Raw genomic sequence first — 21703 nt, 5'->3', positions numbered from 1 at the left:
TGTGAGGCCCAGCGCAAATTGGAGGAACAGCACCTCATATTTTGCTTGGGCAGCTTACACCCCAGCGGTGACTTCTCTAACTTCAAGTAACCCTTGCTTTCCCTCTCTATCCATCCTTCCCCCTTCCCAGTTCTCTGACCAGTCTTACTGTCTCCGACTACATTTTATCTCTGCTTTGTTGTTACCTTCCCTCAGTTAACAATGATCTATTCTACATTTTCCTCAAACTACATTCCCTCGGTCCTATTTTCACACCTTACACTTCCTTATCTATGTATCTCCCTGACATCAATCTGAAGAAGGGTCTCGACCCAAAACGTCACTCCTTCCTTCTCTCCAGAGATGCTGCCTGTCCTGCTGAGTTACTCCAGTTTTTTGTGTCTGACTGGATACTTTATTTGGACCAAGAGCAATAACCATCATCAATTTGATTCTGTCTTTATCTTACTGAGAATATTACAGGTAGGTAAAATTCATTGGAAGAATAACTTGTCCTAAATGAAACCAAAATAACTATTTTTCACTCTTACTGGCCCAGATTGAAATCAGCTCAAAATTTGCCAGTTGGTATTCATAGCTTAACAGAAATAAAGGAGGCAATAGCCATAGAGCTTTACCTCAAACACATAATTGCTGAGAGTCTGAAGAAGGGCCTCGACCTGAAACATCAACCATTCCTTCTCTCCAGAGATGCTGCCTGTCCCGCTGTATTACTCCAGCTTTTTGCTGCGAGATCCAGTGATTGGGTTCCTAGGCTTCTCTCTCCAGCAAAGGCAATGGGTTGCTTTCAAATACAATAGGATGAGGCATAAACAGAACTGGTCGACACAGAGAAGAAATTCAGAAAATCATCACATTCTGAACAATTGCCCTTTCCACTCTATACATATCACTGCTGGAATCTGCAACTTGTCATCCATAGCTGTGAATCAGCTCTCAGAATACGAATGAAGGCTGCATCTTCTCTATGAAACTTAACTAATGCTAAGTTAGTACACATCAGGGCTTAAACCTTCAGTCTGCACAATATGCATCACTCAGTGCCACAATTTCTAATATAATTACCCACCACATTAACCTTGGGAAACTACTCTGAAGTACTTCGGGCACATATTTTCCACTTCCTTAAAACCCTGGGTGAAATCAGCAGCTCATATTGTATATTTCCAAGTTATCTCTCAATTTACATGTTATTGCAACAAAGATGTGAAGAAAATATTAAAAAATACTAAGTGAAATAGTTTGAGTTTTAGCTATCAAATAGTTAATTATACATTGAAAGTTGAAGTAAAATGACTTAGTCATGAAACCAAAAACATAAGTGATGTAATAGTATGAATATTGAATATTTATAATCTGAAGGAAAAGAAACAGCTGATAATTTAACATATTTACTGAAATTATGCTTTTTACTACAGTTATTATTTATTCTTTATGCCACTCAATATTGATGCATCTACATTTCTGATGTCATCAATAATTTCTACTTTTGTTCCACTTTTCATCGTGGACAAACTTGAAATTTGCTTCGAAGGAGTTAGGTAACATTTATCAGGCAATGACAAGTGCTTTAAATTGTTTCTGTGGCAGAAATCCAAGCAGTCCACAGAGCTAAATCTTGCCAGCTCTCAGCGTATGTGCTGACTAGCAGTATGCAACAGAGAAAATGAGTGAATGGTAATGTGAGTGACTAGGGTAGAGGAAGCCAGGCAGTGTGGAAATCAGAGCCTGACCCTAACAGGGGGGAAATGAGAGAAAGAGAGAGAGCGGAGAAAACAGAGAGCGCGGAGAAACCAGAGAGCGGTGAGAGAGGATAGAGAGGAAGGAGGCGAGGGGAGAGAAGGGAGAGAGGGAAGAGGGGAGAGAGAGGGGAGAAGAGAGAAGAGAGGAAAGAGAGGGAGGAGAGGGAGAGGGAGAGGGGGAGGAGGGGGAGAGGGAGCAGAAGGAGAGGGACGAGAGGGTGGGAGGAGAGGGGAGAGGGAGAAGGAGGGGGAGGAGGAGGGGGGAAGGGGGGGGATGAGGGGAAGGAGGGGAGGGAGGGGAGGGAGGGGGAGGGGAGGGAGGGGGGGGGAGGGGAGGGAGGGAGGGGGAGAGGGGGGATGGGGGAGGGAGGAGGAAGTGGAAAGGGAGGAGGGGGAGGGGGGGGAGACGGAGAGGAGAGCATAGCGGAGGGAGAGATAAGGGGGAGAAAAGGAGAGGGGAAAGAGAAAGAAAGAGGGGGAAAGAGAAAGCGAGAGAGAGAGAGAGAAAGAGAGAATGTGTGTGTGAAAGGGAGATCAGAACTTCACAATAAGAAACAAGACCAGCATTGCCTTTCCTTTCAGTAACACCCTTGAAAGTATTGCTTTTTTTTTGCAGATCAGGGACAGCAGCTCCACATATTGACACAGCAATAATTTTTAATGAGATTTTTTTTTGTATTTGTGTGGGAGATGTGAAGATTGTGTACACAGATGCAGCGTGGGCCACCATGCTGGGGTCTGAAGCACTCAGTGCCTCTCCTTAGCCTGAACTGTCGGGTCCCCAGACAGATTCCTTCCAACCTGGGGGAAAACAGGCAGGCCTTCTCACCTCTGAACTTTATGCGAAGCTGTTTACCTTGGCAAGGAGAAGTGGCAGATTTACAGATGTTAAATACAGTCCTGAGGGGTCTGGAGGAATTCCTAAATTTTAATCACCTAATTTAAAAATGGCATGGTGAAGACCAGAGGTGACCTGTTGCATCTCGTTGAGTGCGAACTGACTAAATAATAAAAAATGAATTGTGATTGCAGAAGAAAAAAAACTGGAACTACTTAAAAAATTTTTTATAATGAAAGAAAGTGTGATTTAATAAATTAATCCATAGCACCTCATGCACCAGATGGTTTCCCTTCAGGCATTTCCTGCTGGTGTGCAATACCCCCGGTAACCCCAACTCCCCCAGTCTCCACATGCTTCATGAGCCATTCATCTCCTGATTTGATTTTACCTGTCAGGGAATATTGTTCCAAACCAATTTTTTGCACATATTGAATTGAGGATGTTTGTGACCAACGTTCGATGTCATGTCCAGGTCACAGCACAAGGAGAGAAAAAAATGGTTGTTGCTTTATTGATTCTCCTACTCAACAGCTTTAAGCTGACACCGGAGAGGAACTGCTGAGGTCTGTGAAACCTGAATTTAGCAGCTAGGCCTCTGCTGGCTTGACATTGGGTTACCTAAAAGACACAGCTCATATTTGATTTTACTGATAATGTTGTTAACAATATTTCACAGAGGATTTATTAACTTTTAATCAGATACTTATGGCAGACGAAGATAGAACCCCCACCCCCGCACTTGCATTTTGATGTGAGAGTGTGCATGCACTCACACAGTAAGATGACAGCATATCCTTACAAGCATAACCAAGGGAAAGTGGAGCTCACTGTGACCACACAGGCTTCGGAACGTTTTAACCAACTGCTGAGTCCAGTTGTTGACCACCTGCAATGTTTGTTTAATATTTGTCAAATTTATGAAGACCATAGCTAATGTGGAATAATAACATGTGTGTTCCAGATTAAGCAACCCTGGCTCGAGGCCATTTCAGATATGGTCACTTAGAGTCAGACATAATCCTTTCAATTTTTCAACAAATTCTTAAATTCAGTGAAGAGTCATTAAAGAACTAGACAGTAGAATGATTAAATGAGAGGCAGGGCTGTAAAAATATATATGTAAGGATTTTTCAGTGTAGAAATTAGTGATCCTGACAACATCTGCAGAATGCATTAGTTGTTTGATTGCCCCCTGTTAAACAAAGATGGGATTAGATTTCATACATTTGCTGTGGGAGGCAATCTAAAGTTTCAGTTTGATGATTTAGTCAGGTGTAAGCATGAAGTTTCCAATTTAGACAAATAAATCTGAGTGATTTTATTATCTTCACTTTTTCCCTGACATTCTACTAACCCCTTCTCCCTATCAAGCTTGCATGATCTATTTAGTAGAATTGGAGTTTGATTGATAAGCTCACTGCCCCGTTCCACTCCCTTTATTTTAACTATTCCCATATTTATTCATTCTTTTACACCACCAAAAAGAACCCTTTCCTTTACTGTATCATCTTCTCATATTCATTTTCCTTTGCCACTCTCTGTCTTTTCCATTGCTAACAATAGTTGGAGATGGAGTGCAGGTGAAAGCCAACACAGCAAAGTTTTTAAAAGATGAAAAACATTCTTACGTTGTTGCCCTGTTAGAAAAAACTGCACAAAACAACCGATTAATAAGCATGATAACTTGAAAGCAGTGTTATCCCCAGATTTCTTAGCCTGTGCCTCTCACTCATGCAACATCAAAATACTTATGAAGATTTTCTGCATTTGATATGTTAGCGGAATTGTAACGCTCATTTAACTGTATTAATGATTTTGCAACTGTCAAATTTAGACAAAGCCATCAGTTTTTTTTATCAAGCCATCATCGATTGGCAGATCTGATTATTTCTCTATTTTAATTTTTTCATCATTTTTTTCAGATAGACAAAATACAGGCTTTAATTACTTCAATGCTTCCTTCAGTGTATACTATCTTGCATTTACTTCATTTCACTCTATTAGTCTGTATCTCTGACTATTCTTTACCTTATTCCAGTCCTATACTCATCCATGCTCAATCTCATCAATAGCCTGGCAAATTCTCCACCTCGGAACATTTGAACCATTTAATGCCAAGAAGCTTAACACACATTGCATACTGTCGACGTGTTTCTGAGTAAGCATAATTAGCAAATCCGTAGATAGACTGCAACTCCGACTGCAGTTGCTTAAAGCTGCACTTCAGACGTTTCAACACCAACATAAACTGTCAGCTGTGAGATCATTAAAATGTACTTACAAAATTAAAACTCAGCCACACATGTCCTTCCGATTAGTTGTTTCTACAAAGTGAGAAAGAAAACATTTAAAACCATTTCTATTTGTGCTTTGGTGAGGCTGTCAATAGACATCATACTACCCTTTAAAATAAGTCAAAATGATTTACCCTATAAATTAGCTTGCTGTTTTCTTTGACCAAAAGAATTGCCCATGTGGTGAGACTTCCTATGGGAGGGGATGTGGCCAATCTCTAAATTTATCTGCTGTGTTTGTCTTTTCGAAAGGCAACACTGAAAGATTAACAAGTCTGTCAGTGAGGGAACTGAATGATGTATCAAAGCTGTGGGACAATGTGTACTATTCATTCCTCACATTTCTTAATGAGAGATTCAGTGTATGCCGAATCCTGTGGCTACTGGCCTCCAGTAAAATGCACTGCATGCAAAAATCCACATAAGACTTTATCCTTGCTCACAGCCCAGCACCATAAGTATATTTACCCTTTCCTGAAGGTTAAGTTGTCCTAACAGGTGCTAATTTTTGTTTTCTCATGGAGATTTGTCCACATTAGAAGCAACTGTGAACAAACAAAAAAGCCAATTAGAGTGCAAGGGCACTGCTTGTTCCTCCCTTCTCCCCACAGTGACCAGCTGAACCCCAATCAGTCACGTTAAGCCATAGTCTGATCCCCTCAGCTAGTTTGAGAAGTGTCAGACCTCTGCCCTCTTTGGGGAAATGCTGCCATAATGCCATGGGAAAATATTGTCATGGACAAGTGGCTTGTCCTCTACTAACATTAATTTGTCATCAGCTAACATATATATCGCTCCTGAAATTCATTGAGCCGTAACAGTTTCGATGATTTAGAGCAAATATTATTGGTATGCAACCAGTCAGACAGTGAAAGACAAACTTTAAATATATATGAGATGACCAACAAGAAATGGAAAGCAATTCATCCAGTTGTCTTTGTGCATTCTGCGTTATTTTATATATACTGTCAGTGACATTAACCACTTAGCAAGTGTTGGCAGAAATAACAGAGTAAATATGCAGTGGATTAAAGTTCTTGCACAAAATCTAAGAGTATTGAAAGTATATTGAAATTTTTATAATTATATAATTACACTGTATTTGATTGTACTAATGTAAAATAATATAATTTAAAAAAATAAAACCATATGACGCCGCTGCTAAGTTTTTAGTCACATCACAATTACATCTCTATATATTATCTGTCTTGCCAAAAATTCTAAAAGATATATTTGAAGTTTTATAAGAAATCGATAAATGCAATTTATTACATGAATGCAATTCCTGATGCTGCAAATCTGAAGGAAAACAGTAAAATGCTGGAAACAGTTAGGAGGTCAGGCAGCATCCATGGGAAATATAATCCATGCCTCAAGCCACAGATCCTTTGTTGGAAGTTTGTTCAGAAATATTGACTTTGTTTTTCTTTCCTTGGATGTCGCCTGGGCCTATTGAGTGTCTATAATATTTTCTCGTTTACCTTCTTATTGTATCAATTAATTAATACATTATTATGAGATGCAACTGTGTAACAGTAACAATGCTGAATGTTCTGTCATTCCATCAACGCTGCAGTTATGATCAGCAGCAATACGATGGTGTCCACCACTGATTATGAAAAGTGCCGCCACATAGAGCAAGTGACCTCAGTGACATGCAACATTCCTCACCAACAGTAGTTCAAGAGGATCCTTGGAGTTCAACAAAAGTGATGTGATCAGCCTGGCTCAACAAACAATAACATTGAATATTTTTCATCCAGAGCATGTGAAGAAGTAAAATAGTGCAATTTTTAATTAACTTAATTTTTTTTCAGAAATAAAAATTTGCACATGAAATTAAGGTAGAAGCTAAAGCACCATAAAGAAACTTCTTAATTGCCCTTTACTTTAAAACCCATTATGGTTTGAAATATTTATGCAAAAGAGTTACAATTTATACACAAAAATGTTTTTGCAGCCCTAAATGTAATTGAGCAGCTATGGTTTAGTGTGCATTAAAACACACATGCTAGCAATAAATTGTCAGTCACGTTTCGGGCACTTTACACTGAGATTAGTTCATAACTCATCAATTACTGATTTCTGGGGATTTCATTGGAGAAGGCTTCAAAATAACACAAAGTGATGAGGAGAACATAATCATTGATAACAGTGTCTGAATATCCACATATAACTAAGCATGTAAGTTCTCTAGAAGTTGTTATCAATTTCATAGTGAAAGCACAACAAAGCTGATATGTTTTTGCTGTCAGTATTGTGACAAGGCTCACCACCATCTTTTTGGTGGATTTCAGCTTTAGCACAAATCCAATTCTATCAACTCTCTCGCTCTCTGAGCCACAAGATAAAGTTGATTTTCCACAAGACCATCACGCATTCACCTTTGCTATCATCATACCCCTCTCCATAACAGTTTCCTTTACTCTGCTCTTTATTTCACTACCAACCTTTAATCAAAGAGAGAATTTTCAGAGCCTGGGTTTTGCCATCCAAAAAGATTGTCAAAGCTGCATTCATCAATAAATTTAAAAGACAGTTACACACGTATGCTAATAACATCTGGAGGATGCTCACCGGGGTCCACACATTCAGAAATCTATCCTTGAATCTTCTTTGCTAAATCATTGTAAGAATTAAAAATAAAAAAAAATAAAAATCTGTAATTTATAAAAACATGCCTCAATAATGGTGACAACAGGTTATCGAGAAATCATTTGGCTGAACAATGTCCTTCAGGGAATTAAATTTACCAAGCTTCATCCACTAGTCCAGTTGTAACACCAGACCCACCAATGTGTTTGATTTGTCACTTCAAGGCATGGGAGAAATGGATGATGAATGCCAACAACATCCAAAATAAATAAGAAACACATCACCTTCAAGGATTGATTTAATGGTCTAACACACATGGGGCATCAATGGAATAGTTAACAACATGTATCCATGCAAAGCTACCAGAATATTTGCCTGAACTGTGGACTATTAGCGGAATGGAGCTCCTCTGGGATCCTCTGCAACTCAATGTCTTTCAGCAAAAAATCTAAACTCACAGTAACTTCCTTACTGAATGGTTTAACTGGTTCTATGAAGACCTTCCCATCTAACTCAATTTGTCTCATCTGGAATTTTCAGGTATTTCACACTAAGAACAGCTCATAAAGACCTGAACTCAGACAGTGATTACAGAATGGGGGATGTTCATCCATGGCAGCATCTGCTGATATTCAATATGGTAATATATATGTGCTGTGCCCTTCTGAACATCACATCCAGTGAGGTTATGGAAGATAACAATAATAGTTTCCAAAACTTAATTTGCCGCTCAAAGGAACAAATAGGCATGAGATCATTGAATGATATGCAAAATTAAAGATCAACACTCGTTGAAATAACAAATAAATTGTCTGCTTGGAAAATATATAACATTTCATTAATATTTCATATTTCCTTCCAATATAGAATATACAGTGCAAAGATTAACAGATCAAACCCATTCCCCATTAATTTCTCTGGAATCTATTCCCTCTCAGAGGCCCATTAACTCCCCTCTATTTCTTTTACCACCCACCTGCATCAGGGGTAGTTTACAATAGCTAATAAACCTGATAACAAGCTCTCATTGAGATGCTGGATGTAACTGGAGCACTCATGTAGTCACTGGGAGAAGGAACAAATCCTGCACACAGCACAGGAAGTCAGGATATAACCCAGAGACATGAGGCAGCACCATTTTCCACTGTATCACCATGCTGCAAGCTCTGAACTCAATGATTCAATGATGCTTTATTGTCGCATGTACCGAGGTGCAGTGAAATGCCTTGTTTTGCATACAACCTGGTAAAATCGTATAGCAGACCTCACCAACAGTGGCACAATGGCTAGGGTGTCAGCTTGCTCGATGGCAAGTGGGCCCCTGATGAAGTGGGTCCCCTTTGTCTCCTGGCAACCAATATTTTTAGACCCAGTCCGCCACTGCTCACCAAGGCAGAATGCAAGTGTCGCCACGTTTTGCCGCCGATAAAGTTACAAAAGTTTATTGAACATTCCTATCTACTGCCTGCCGCTGCATGTGGCAGAAGCCTCTCGCCGGGTCCCCCTTCATTCTCGGTGTCCCCATCCCCCTCCCTGCTGGGTTTCCCACTGTTCTCTGCGCCCAGGTGTCAACGAGTGCTAGAATGGACAATTCATTAGAACAAACAAGATATTACAACAAAGACATTTCACATCCTCAATATGTAATGTTAGTTAGTTTATAGAGTTGCTCTGAATGTGAATAAATAATTATAACTCTTTCTGCTTTCAAAAGTTATCTATGCTGTGATTCTGTGAGGCAGTTTTGACATGGTCTGGAAAGCTGTATCACTTCTGCTTTTCAGTATCAGCCTTAATATAGAATGACACATCAGCAGAGAATTGTCGCCTCATAGTGATCCATGTAACTTAAGTGGTACTATATTATCATAGTCAACTCTGCAGATGGTCAACTGAAGCACATAACGATCATATAAAATAACAAGTAGCCATTGGAGATTGATGGAAATAGCTAAACAATATTTGGTTGCTGTGTGATCATAAATGGATCTCAGATGGAAATAGTACAGGAGTAAACCATCCATCATTCTATTTGAAATGTGGGATTAGTTTCATTAAATATGCATTTCAAGTTTCTGTCTATTACACCCTTAATTCTAACTAGACTAAGTGCAGACTAAGATTCAGATTCAGATTCAGATTCAACTTTAATTGTCATTGTCAGTGTACAGTACAGAGACAACAAAATGCATTTAGCATCTCCCTGGAAGAGCGACATAGCATATGATTTGAATAAATATTTACATTAGCATATATACAGACATAGCGTTTTTCCTGTGGGAGGAGTGTCCGGGGGGGGGGGGGGGGGTGGTGATTGGCAGTCACCGAGGTACGTTGTTGAGTAGAGTGACAGCCGCCGGGAAGAAGCTGTTCCTGGACCTGCTGGTCCGGCAACGGAGAGACCTGTAGCGCCTCCCGGATGGTAGGAGGGTAAGCAGTCCATGGTTGGGGTGAGAGCAGTCCTTGGCGATGCTGAGCGCCCTCCGCAGACAACGCTTGCTTTGGACAGACTCAATGGAGGGGAGCGAGGAACCGGTGATGCGTTGGGCAATTTTCACCACCCTCTGCAAGGCCTTCCGGTCGGAGACAGAGCAATTGCCATACCATATTGTGATACAGTTGGTAAGGATGCTCTCGATGGTGCAGCGGTAGAAGTTCACCAGGATCTGAGGAGACAGATGGACCTTCTTCAGTCTCCTCAGGAAGAAGAGACGCTGGTGAGCCTTCTTGATCAGAGTTGAGGTATTGTAGGTCCAAGAGAGGTCATCGGAGATGTTAACACCCAGGAACCTGACGCTAGAAACACGTTCTACTAGACTAGACTAAGTCTGCTCCCCAACGCAATATTCCACCTCTCAACCCGTTCCCCCAACGCAATATTCCACCACTCATGCATAGCTCCCAACTGTGCAGGTGCGGCTCATTTCCCCTCATCCCCCAGTACCCCTCTCCCTCTTCTACACCCTCCCTCTTCTTTCCCCTCTCCTCCCCCACTCCCCCAATCTCGCCCTCTCCTTTCCCCTGCTCTCAGCCACTCCCTTGCTCCCTCCATAACTCCTCTCCCCTCCCTACCACCTCCTATCCCTCTATCCCCCACTCCTCACCTTCCCCTATCTCCCCCACTTCCCCCTCCTCACCCTCTAAACCCCCTCCTCCCCACTCTCCCTCCTCACTTCCTCCACTGTCCCCCCTCCCTCCCAACCCCTCCTCTCCCTCAATCTCCCCATTCTCCCTCCTCAGCTCCCCAGGATGTTTCTCCTCTCCTCCACCCCCTCCCCCAATCCCTCCCTCACCTCTCCTCTGTCCCTTTCCCCTACCCTCAGTCACTCTCAATAACTCCTCTCCCTACCCTCCTCCTATCCCTCTATCCCCCACGTCCCTGACTCCTCACCTCCCCCTATCCCCCCCACTATCCCTCCTCACCTCCCAGTGGGGGGGGGGGGGGGGGAGGGGGGGGGGCTTCCTGGAGCGCTAGTATGGATGTTGTGGGCCGAAGGGACTGGTTTCCAGAGGGCTAGTATGGACATTGTGGGCCGAATGGATTCTTGGGCTGGCATCTCAATCACTCAGGCCTGGTTAGCTGGCAAACTCAATCACTCAGGCCTGGTAGGCTGGCAGCTCAGTCACTCAGGCCTGGTAGGCTGGCAGCTCAGCCACTCAGGCCTGGTTAGCTGGTGTTCCATGCCAATTTTAACTGTGAATGTAGGTGATTGATTCTCCAATATGTTTAACTGGCAATGCCATATATGTTTTAGATTCACAAACCCACGGTCTTGTGTTTGGTTCTGTATTAGATAGATGGTAAGTCATAAGTCAATTGAGAAGAGCAAACATAACTTTGTGATCACTGCATAGTTAGAGGCCTTGATAGGTTCCAAATGGGAAGTCTTATTTGAAGATTTTTGAGACATGTATATTTGACCGATGAATAGATGTTTTGTATCTGTACCAAACCCTGCCAATGGTGAATGGAACAGTTATTGTTAATGATCCCCAGTGTAAGTGAAAGATGAGAGAATTTGGGTGGAGTTGTTGAGTTGGTGAGAGGAAATAGGTTACAGAAAATAAATAGGGGAACTGAGGTTGATGGGTGAAGTGTGCGCATGTGCGGGCAATGGCCGTGAGGCCTGCGGAATCAGCGATAATTTCCAGGCGCTTTGAAGTTGTGTATTACATAAATTAGTTGCTTAAAGCTTAAATAAAATTTAAGTAAATTAGAGTTGTTTGTTTGCCTCACAACAATTTAAGCAACTCAATTGAATAACTATATGCAGATAATTCAATCCTCCATTCATGAATTTTACTGTTTTTAATCTTTGTTCGTTTCTGATTATCTACCATAAAAGCTACTGAACACTGATCTGTTATCAAAGTGAAGTGCTGGCAAGCAAAGAAATGACTCCATTTTCTCACTGCTTCAATAATTGTCGTAGCTTCCTTTTCGACGGGTGGATAGTGCAATACACTACCTTGGAGAGTACGAGACATGAAAGCCATTGGTCGTCCTCCTTGATTTAATGTTGCTGATACTGCTAAATCAGAGGCATCACATTCAACAAAGGGGAGATCCTCATCGATGGCGTGTAATGTCGCAGATTCCAATTGTTTCTTTAAAGAAGTAAAGTCACCAATTGTTGTAGAGTCAAGGGGGAAAGATTTTGCTCTAATCAAAGGTTGAATTTTGTCAGAAAAATTTGGTATCCATTTAGCATAATATGCAAACATACCAAGAACCCTTCATAGAGAGTTTAATGTAGCTGGAACAGGTATCTCTTGGAGTGAGCGGAGTCTTTCTGGATCAGGCTTGATTATATCATTTCAAACGCAATAACCAAGAATATTAATTGATGACACTGATGCTATTGACTTAGCCTCATTTAATGTTAGATTTTTAGAATGTGCAACTTCTAAAAACCATTGTACATTTCCGTCATGTTCAGCTTGGTCTTTTCCAGCAATAGTTATATTATCAAGATAAGGGAAAGCATCTTTAAGGTTTTCCTGTTCAACAAGTTTGTCCATCTCTCTCTGAAAAGCCACACCATTAGTTACCCCAAAAGGAACTCTGCAGTAGTGGTATAATTTCCCATTTGCTTCAAACGCAGTGTATTTCTTTTCTGATTCTTTCAAAGGAATTTGGTAGTAAGCAATTTTTAAATCAAAATGACAGAATATCTTTTACTTAGCTAATGTATTGAAAATCTCTTCTATACGAGGTAATGGATATGCATCAAGTTCCGTGAACTGGTTTATGGTTTGAGAGTAATCAATGCAGAGTCTCTTTCTATGTCTCTCCAAGGGGTCCTTAACCACGACAACTTGTGCCCTCCAAGGGGAAGAGCTGGGTTCTATGATACCTTCTCGCAAAAGATTAGCTACTTCTGTGTTGATAAAGTTTTGTCATTTTTACTAAAATGGCTTGATTTTGTAGCAATTGGCTTGCACTTAGAGGATAAATTAGTGAATAATGAAGGGCATTCAACAGATGCAGCAGTAAAAAAACACAATACTGGTGGCTTTGACAATACAAGATCAGTACAAGATCAGGGATAGTTCCTTCATACATTATTTGAAGTGACCTGCGCTGTTTCTGAAAATCCTGACCTAGAATTATATGACTACACAAAATTTTCAAAATACCACGACATACAGATTTAGACAATAGACAATAGACAATAGACAATAGACAATAGACAATAGATGCAGGAGTAGGCCATTCGGCCCTTCGAGCCAGCACCGCCATTCAATTTGATCATGGCTGATCATCCCCAATCAGTACCCCGTTCCTGCCTCCTCCCCATATCCCCTGACTCCGCTATTTTTAAGAGCCCTATCTAGCTCTCTCTTGAAAGCATCCGGAGAACCTGCCTCCACTGCCCACTGAGGCAGAGAATTCCACAGACTCATCACTCTCTGTGAGAAAAAGTGTTTCCTCGTGTCCGTTCTAAATGGCTTACTCCTTATTCTTAAACTGTGGCCCCTGTTTCTGGACTCCCCCAACATCGGGAACATGTTTCCTGAATCTGGTGTGTCCAGTTGCAGCATGGGACCCCTACACAAATAAAAACATTTCTTCCATCAAACGTGTCCAAGGACAGGCAGCTCGATTTGTTACTAACGCCTATGAGAGAGAAGCGAGTGTCACCAAACTTCTGAATTCACTGGGGTGGAACCCTCTCCAAGACAGACGTGAAGCTCACCGTTTGACCTATTTTTACAAAATGTTAAATGGTCAGCTCGACATAGACTACAAGACCTACACCAAACCCAAACCAATTAGGAGCAGACGAGGGCGTTCGATCCAATTTGTGATCCCAGCTACAAAGACAGATGTGTACAGCAATTCGTTCTTCCCCCGCATAATTAAAGCATGGAATAATCTCCACCCTTCTATAGTTACCCAACCAGATGCAACTAAATTTAAAGGAGCTCTTTCTTCCCAATATCCCTTTCTGGCTTAAGCCGTCCCTTCACCACCTCCAGTTTAAATTCCATTTGGAATATTTTAGAGGACCAAGAAACCAAGAACCAAGAAGAACCAAGCCCTTAACAATCTTATATGTTTCAATGAGATTCACTCTCATCCTTCTAAACTCCAGAGTATACAAGCCCAGCTGCTCCATTTTCTCAGCATATGACAGTCCTGCCATCCCAGGAATTAACTTTGTAGACCTACGCTGCACTCCCTCAATAGCAAGAATGTCCTTCGTCAAATTGGGGGACCAAATTTGCACACAATACTCCAGGTGTGGTCTCTGTACAACTGCAGAAGGACCTCTTTGCTGCTACATTCGACTCCTCCTGTTATAAAGGCCAACATGCCATTCGCTTTCTTCACTGCCTGCTGTACCTGCATGCTTACTTTCATAGACTGATGTACAAGGACTCCCAGATCCCGTTATACTTCCCCTTTTCCCAGCTTGACGTCATTTAGATAGTAATTTCCCTTCCTGTTTTTGCTACCAAAGTGGATAACCTCACATTTATCCGCATTAAACTGCATCTGCCATGCATCTGCTCACTCCCCCAACTTGTCCAAGCCACCCTGCACCCACATAGCATCCTCCTCACAGTTCACACTGCCACCCAGCTTTGTGTCATCTGCAAATTTGCTAATGTTACTTTGAATCCCTTCATCCAAATCATTGATGTATATTGTAAATAGCTGTGGTCCCAGCACCGAGCCTTGCGATACCCCATTAGTCACTGCCTGCCATTCTGAAAGGGACCCATTAACCCCCACTCTTTGTTTCCTGTCTGCCAACCACTTCTTTATCCATATCAGCACTCTACCCCCAATACCATGTTCCCTAACTTTGCCCATTAATCTCCTATGTGGGACCTTATCAAATGCCTTCTGAAAGTCCAGGTACACTACATCCACTGGCTCCCCCTTGTTCATTTTCCTAGTTACATCTTCAAAAAATTCCAGAAGATTAGTCAAGCATGATTTCCCCTTCGTAAATCCATGCTGACTCGGACCGATCCTGTTACTGCTATCCAAATGTTCAGCTATCTCATCTTTTATAATTGACTCCAGCATCTTCCCTACCACCGATGTCAGGCTAACTGGTCTATAATTCCCTGTTTTCTCTCTCCCGCCTTTCTTAAAAAGTGGGATAACATTAGGTAGCCTCCAATCCACAGGAACTGATCCTGAGTCTATAGAACATAGGAAAATTATTACCAATGCATCCACAATTTCCAGAGCCACTTCCTTAAGTACCCTGGGATGCAGACCATCAGGCCCTGGGGATTTATCAGCCTTCAGTCCCATCAGTCTATCCAACACCATTTCCTGCCTAATGTGGATTTCTTTCAGTTCCTCTGTCACCCCAGATCTTCTGGCCACTACTATATCAGGAAGATTGTTTGTGTCCTCCTTTGTGAAGACAGACCCAAAGTACCTGTTCAACTGCCTTTCCTTGTTCCCCATAATAAATTCACCTTTTTCGGTCTTCAAGGGTCCAACTTTGGTCTTAACTAATTTTTTCCTCTTCACATACCTAAATAAACTTTTACTATCCTGCTTTATATTCTTGGCTAGCTTACCTTCATACCTCATCTTTTCTCCATGTATTGTCTTTTTGGTTATCTTCTGTTGTTCTTTAAACATTACCCAATCCTCTTGCTTCCTGCTCATCTTTGCTACGGTGTACTTCTTTGCTTTAATTTAATTAATTTACCTAGAACCATAAATGACAGTGGAACAAAAATGGCAGGTATTTCTAGGAATAATACAGAAGGTGCAGGATCAGTTTATTCCTAGAAGAAAGATTCCAAGGGGAGAAAGGGACGACCATGGCTGACAAGGGACGTCAGGGACAGTATAAAAATTAAAGCAAAGAAGTACACCGTAGCAAAGATGGGTTCTAGGTAAATTCTAGGTAAATTCCACCACGGTAAATCCCACCAGGTAAATTCCACCATAGGTAAATTCCACCACGGTATATTCCACCACGGTAAATTCCACCAGAGTAAATTAAAAAAAGGAACTCTCACCGCAAAATTTTTAATATAATATAATTTGGGCTAAATAAGGAAAAATAATACATTTTAGCTCACATTTTATTCTGACATTAGGATAAAAATTCCACCACGGTAAATTCCACCAAGTAAAAAAGCAGTTATGAAAAAAAAAGTTCAATTTATTTAAAGAAAATTCTCTTAAGACAACTTGCATGCAACACTTCTTAAAAATTGCAGAGGATTTTCATTTTGATAATCTTGAACTAGCTTCTTCAGTCGTGCATCAATAATTGTGCTTCCTCATCGAGATTTTGTACAGCAGTAGCTATTACTTCCCATGAAGATACTGTGCCCGTTTTCATTACTTCATTCTTCATTGAATAAACTGCCTTTTAGGCATTAACGTGTGCACTGCTTGCTGAGTGATTATGGGAGCCCGATGAAAAAATTACTTCTGGTTCACTGCAGTTGTAAGTTGTATGTAGTCTAGCTCGGCAACCATTATAAAAACGCTCGCAACGCCAATATGTCTTGATTTTGCTACTGTTATCTCCATGCTTTTCGTATATATGATTCTTTTCATCGCAAAGCTTACGTTTGTTCTTGTCGGATGTGATAAATGTTGCAGCCATGGTCCGTGTATTCAGTTAAAGTGTGTATTAAACAGTTAAAATCAAAATTCAACAATCGAGTCACGTGATGGTGGAATTTACCTATGGTGGAATTTACCGTGGTGGAATTTACCGGTCACCGTCATGGTTAGCTCGTTTTGTACAAAATAAAGTCTACAACACAAGATCCAATAATTTGAGTATTGAGAGTTGTCAGAGCCATCGAGATTTCTCTATTTGAAAGAATTATAGTTAGATTTAGTCGAGACACAACTTGTTCACATAAAACTTTCTGAACTGTCAGAATCAAGCAGTACATTAAGTGTATGGCCATTAATTGATACCGTTGTAACTGCATGAGACAAGCTCTGAGGAAATGCAGCTGTAATTGCACATAAAGAAGGCATATACATGGCAGCAGTCACACTTTTAATAGTTGCTTTGGACTTGCATACTCTTGAATAATGACCCTTCTTGCCACAACTATTACAAGTTGCCTCTTGAGCAGGACATATCTCTATTATGAATATTACCCCCCGCAAAAGTAACACTTCCTTTTTGAATAAGTATATGCTGCAGTAAGGGCACATTTATCAGTAGAAATTATTTCAGTTTGCTCCATATTAGTAGGGGTAAGATTCTTTTGTAGTAGTTGCAGCAGAATACACATTAGATGAGCCATAAGCATCTGAATTTTTCTGAGTCAAGTCTAATGAGTAAGGTTGATTGTAAGCTGACTGTAGATCCAAGGTTTTGTTTTCTAATAGTCTCTGTCGTATTAAAGGCCATGCCAAACCGCTGATAAAAGAGTCTTGAATAAGTTCCTGTTGATATTGACCAGCTGTAACTGCTTTGAAGGCACAGTCTTTACTAAGTCTTTGAAGTTCTTGTAAAAATTAATCAAGTGACTCACCAGGTTTTTGTTTACGAGTAGCAAGGAGTTGTCGAGCAAATATTACATTGGGTGTCTTGACGAATAGTCCTGAATTTGTCTAGTGCATTGTTGCCACACTCATCAAATAAGTTATTTAGTGTACGAAGCCAGTGCTTCTATTCCTTTGCAGCAGTAGGTGAGTTGGGATTCAGATCCAAGCATTGTGGTTTCAATAGTTACTCCATCTCAATGTCACACTGCTTAACTTCTGAGATTGAGTTGCTTAAAAGGTAAGGATAATGTTGCTCCGGATACATTAACTCAAGCATTTTGTGCCTCTGTTCATTCTTCTGCACTCACTGATCTTCACAATGGGCTGTGTCATCCTGGAGTCACTCGTATGTTACACTATGTACATTCCAAAAACTTACCTTTCTTTACAGATGATGTGAAGATGACGTGTGCTTCATGTAGAATCTGTGCTGAATTAAAACCAAGGTTCATCCATCCTGAAAATTGATCAAAGCCACACAACCTATGGAACATTTGAGTATTGAATTCAAAGGGCCTTTACCATCCTCCTCTCAAAATGTTTATATACTTACCATAGTTGATGAATATTCAAGGTTTCCATTTGCCTTTCCTTGTCCAAGTATGTCAGCTGCTACGGTTATCAAATGTTTAGATCAACTGTTTTCATTCTGTGGATTTCCAAGTTACATACATTCTGATAGGGGCACCTCATTCATGTCAAAAGATTTAAAAGACTACCTTTCTAATAGAGGAATTGTAACAAGTAAAGCAACACCATATCATCCTATTGGAAATGGTCAGGTTGAGAAGTATAACAGAATCATTTGGAAAGCAGTGAAACTGGCTTTAAAGTCAAATGACATATCAGATCATCAGTGGGAATGTGTGCTACCAGATGCATTACACTCCATCAGATCTCTACTGTCAACTGCTACCAATACTACTCCACATGAACGGTTCTTTAACTTCAAATGGCGTTCTTCAAGTGGTACTTCTCTGCCATCATGGTTGACTAACCCTGGGTCTGTGTTGCTTCGTCGGTATGTCCGATCAAATAAGAATGAGCCCTTTGTTGATGAAGTTGAACTGACTGATGTCAACCCTTCTTATGCAACTATCAAGTATCAGGATGGGCGTCCGTCAACTGTCTCACTTCGTGACCTTGCACCATGTCCGTCGTCTCCATCAGCTCCATCAATCCTTGCTAATATTAATCGAGAACTTCCTTCAACACTCCCATCATCCCGTATGAAAACATCTATAAGTAATTTTAAAATTGAAAATATAAATAACAACATGAGTGAAGTTGATGACCAAGCAATATATGTACCACCAGCTATTGAAACACCATTATCTCCTGATGCTCCAGTGCTGCAACGGTCATCAAGACATACTAAACCTCCTGACCCCCTCAACTTATAAATTGGAGGGGAGAATAAAGTGTGCGCATGTGCGGGGCTCAGGCCAGCGAGGCATACGGAATCAGCGATAATTTCCAGGCGCTTTGAAATTGTGTATTATAGAAATTAGTTGCTTAAAGCTTAAATAAAGTTTAAGTAAATTAGAATTTTTCATTCGCCTCACAACAATGGGATTTCTCTGAGAGATGGCAGATACATGGGCTTAAAAGCCTACATGTTGAAGAGAATATACTTTTGGGAGTAAATGTCAATTGGGCATGAACACATGGGCACCCATCACAGAGCGCCACCACAGAAAAATGAACTTACCTTGAAGAAAAGCAACTTAAGGACTGCCTTTGAATAAAGTTTAAATGTAAAATTGTCGGTTTCCTCAACAATGGCCAGGTAGAAATGGGCCTTCAATGATTGCAAGATAATTCCTCCTGGATCAAAGCCAGATCCTTTCATAAAGCGAACATTCACATTAGAAAATTGAGATAAATATATTGTATGCCAACATTTACCCTACATAAATGTATTACATGCAATTTCTGGTAGTATGAATCCATAGTGGAGATCAATGGACTTCTGTTAGATGCAAATATCAAAGGACATGGAAGAAAGGTTGGTGAGTGGAGTTGTGGTACAGATCATTTATGATGTGATTGATTACTTAAGCTTGAGGGCTGATTTGTCTACTACAATTTCATGCACAGTGACGATTGGGCTTGAGATAAAATTCCATTGCCTCGTGCATGAAAACCTTGCACTGTGTGGTTTGATTTCTAGACCATTGCCTCTTTGTTTTGGATATTTTAACCATCGGAAACAGGTTTTCTACATTTATCCTGCGGAAACGCTTTTCAGTTAAACTGCAAACAATTAAATTAAATCACTCCTACATCTCCTACATTTTAAGGGAAATGAAGACAAGTTTATGCAATTTGTCTTCATAATTTAATTTAGGTCCAGCTTTTATAATAGAGTTTGTACTGAACTGGCTGAAGGACCTCTGCAATGACCAAACTGAAGGCAAAATTCTGAGGGCATCAGGCAAAAATTGAAACTCTGCTTCCTACCTTTGGTATGTCAGCTCTCATAAAATAGTTTGAGTTCATTCAAATTTATTATCATATGCCTGAGTATGATGACGTACAGGTACAATGGAAAATCTTGCTTGCAGCAGCACACAGGCACATAGGCACATAGATGGAGTACCCAGTGGTGATGTAAAAGGCATTGGTATACGTTGTGTTAAACAGTGTCCAAATCCTCAAGTGCTAGCTTGACGTCTACTTGAAGAAGGATGTTTACTGTGGTCAGGATCACGATGGAAATCTTCCTCAGAGGGAGAATGGTCGGCACTTGGCCTATGGCTGATTCTCGATCAGCCTTTGGATTCCTTGCATAGGGTTTTAATTATTTGTTTTCATGAAGGCCCTCTCCAGTCAGAAAATATTTCAATTCATGTTTCATAGATCCAAAAATTTCTGTTCCTAACACATATTTATTGGGGTTTATAACTTAATCTCATCTGCAACCTTGGATTGTCAACTCTCTATTCACTCATTGATCCAATTGATTAATATGTGAGTGGAACAATCCAAGTTGTCAACAATCTATATCACATGCTAATCTCAAATTCTGTGGGGCTTTATCTTTCTTAATCTTTTTTTGTTTGTAAACCTATATAACTTTTGGAAATAGATGTAAATTATGTACATTTTCATAGATGAGTTTATATCACAAATTAATGCTGACTCTCTCACAGACATACTTTCCTAGCACATTGAGAAACTGCTAGCCATCTTGAGCCCTGTCAATTTAGCTTACCTTCTTCATCTTCTTCTTTTTCTTCTTCTTCTTCTTCTTCTTCTTCTTTCTTCTTCTTCTTCTTCTTCTTCTTCTTCTTCTTCTTCTTCTTCTTCTTCTTCTTCTTCTTCTTCTTCTTCTTCTTCTTCTTCTTTCTTCTTCTTCTCCTCCTCCTCCTAAAATTGTAGGACAACTTGTTCTCTTTGAAACATAGAAACATAGAAAATAGGTGCAGGAGTATGCCATTCGGCCCTTCGAGCCGGCACCGCCATTCGATATGATCATGGCTGATCATCCAACTCAGTATCCCAACCCTGCCTTCTCTCCATACCCCCTGATCCCTATAGCTACAAGGGCCACATCTAAGAGAATTCCACAGATTCACCACTCTCTGTGTAAAAAATGATTTTCTCATCTCGGTCCTAAAATACTTCCCTCTTATCCTTAAACTGTGACACCTAGTTCTGGTTTGATCTTATTTGATTGACCACGCCAGGTTGATTGCATTCGTTGAAGCAGGGCGGACCACGTGAAGGTTGCAATCTCCCACCCCAATCTTCTGACACATTCAAAGAATGCATTGTTTTTAATATCTCCACAATCTTTCACTGGGCATATTTTATGATGGCACTCCTGGAGTTTCTCCAGTTTTCATTCTCTTGGGGTCATTGTTATGATATTGAGCTTGTCATGGAACTCAGCAGCTCAGTGGAATCTCTTGACTTTTGGGAACGGAAAGCCCGTGAGATAAGCAATGTTCACTAGGTCCAAGTTCTTCCTGCTGTTCTGGGATCAAACCTGGGCTAATATGGGTCTAATTTGGGTCTAATTCTGAGTGACCACAGTTACCCTAGTTTTGTCCCGGGTAACTGGTCTTAGAAGCCGGCTGTACAATGCTTAGTCAACCATACCTGGGCACAGACCTAATCTATTACAGATGTAGTGTTAAGGGTCATAAACTCAGACCCAGGCATTCCCAGTAATCCCAAGTACCTGCACTCAGATTTACGCTATCCCTAACTGAGTCCC

At 40.7% G+C, this 21703-nt stretch overlaps 1 long non-coding RNA gene across 2 annotated transcripts in view; it reads right to left on the bottom strand.

Annotated features, from left to right (window-relative positions):
- LOC129700960 (uncharacterized) overlaps window positions 1-5345 on the bottom strand; it is a 45869-nt gene extending 40524 nt beyond the window's left edge. For both annotated transcript variants that reach the window (XR_008724130.1, XR_008724129.1), the window contains exons 1-2: window positions 5012-5345; window positions 4865-4907 (exon numbers count right to left, since the gene is read on the bottom strand). This is a non-coding gene — a long non-coding RNA (uncharacterized LOC129700960). The remainder of the gene's footprint in view (window positions 1-4864; window positions 4908-5011) is intronic.
- Window positions 5346-21703: the final 16358 nt, after the last annotated feature.

This window comes from Leucoraja erinacea, chromosome 10 (genome assembly GCF_028641065.1).
Source record: "Leucoraja erinacea ecotype New England chromosome 10, Leri_hhj_1, whole genome shotgun sequence".
In the NCBI taxonomy this organism is placed as follows: domain Eukaryota; kingdom Metazoa; phylum Chordata; class Chondrichthyes; order Rajiformes; family Rajidae; genus Leucoraja; species Leucoraja erinaceus.
This window is presented reverse-complemented; position numbering and strand designations above follow the sequence as displayed.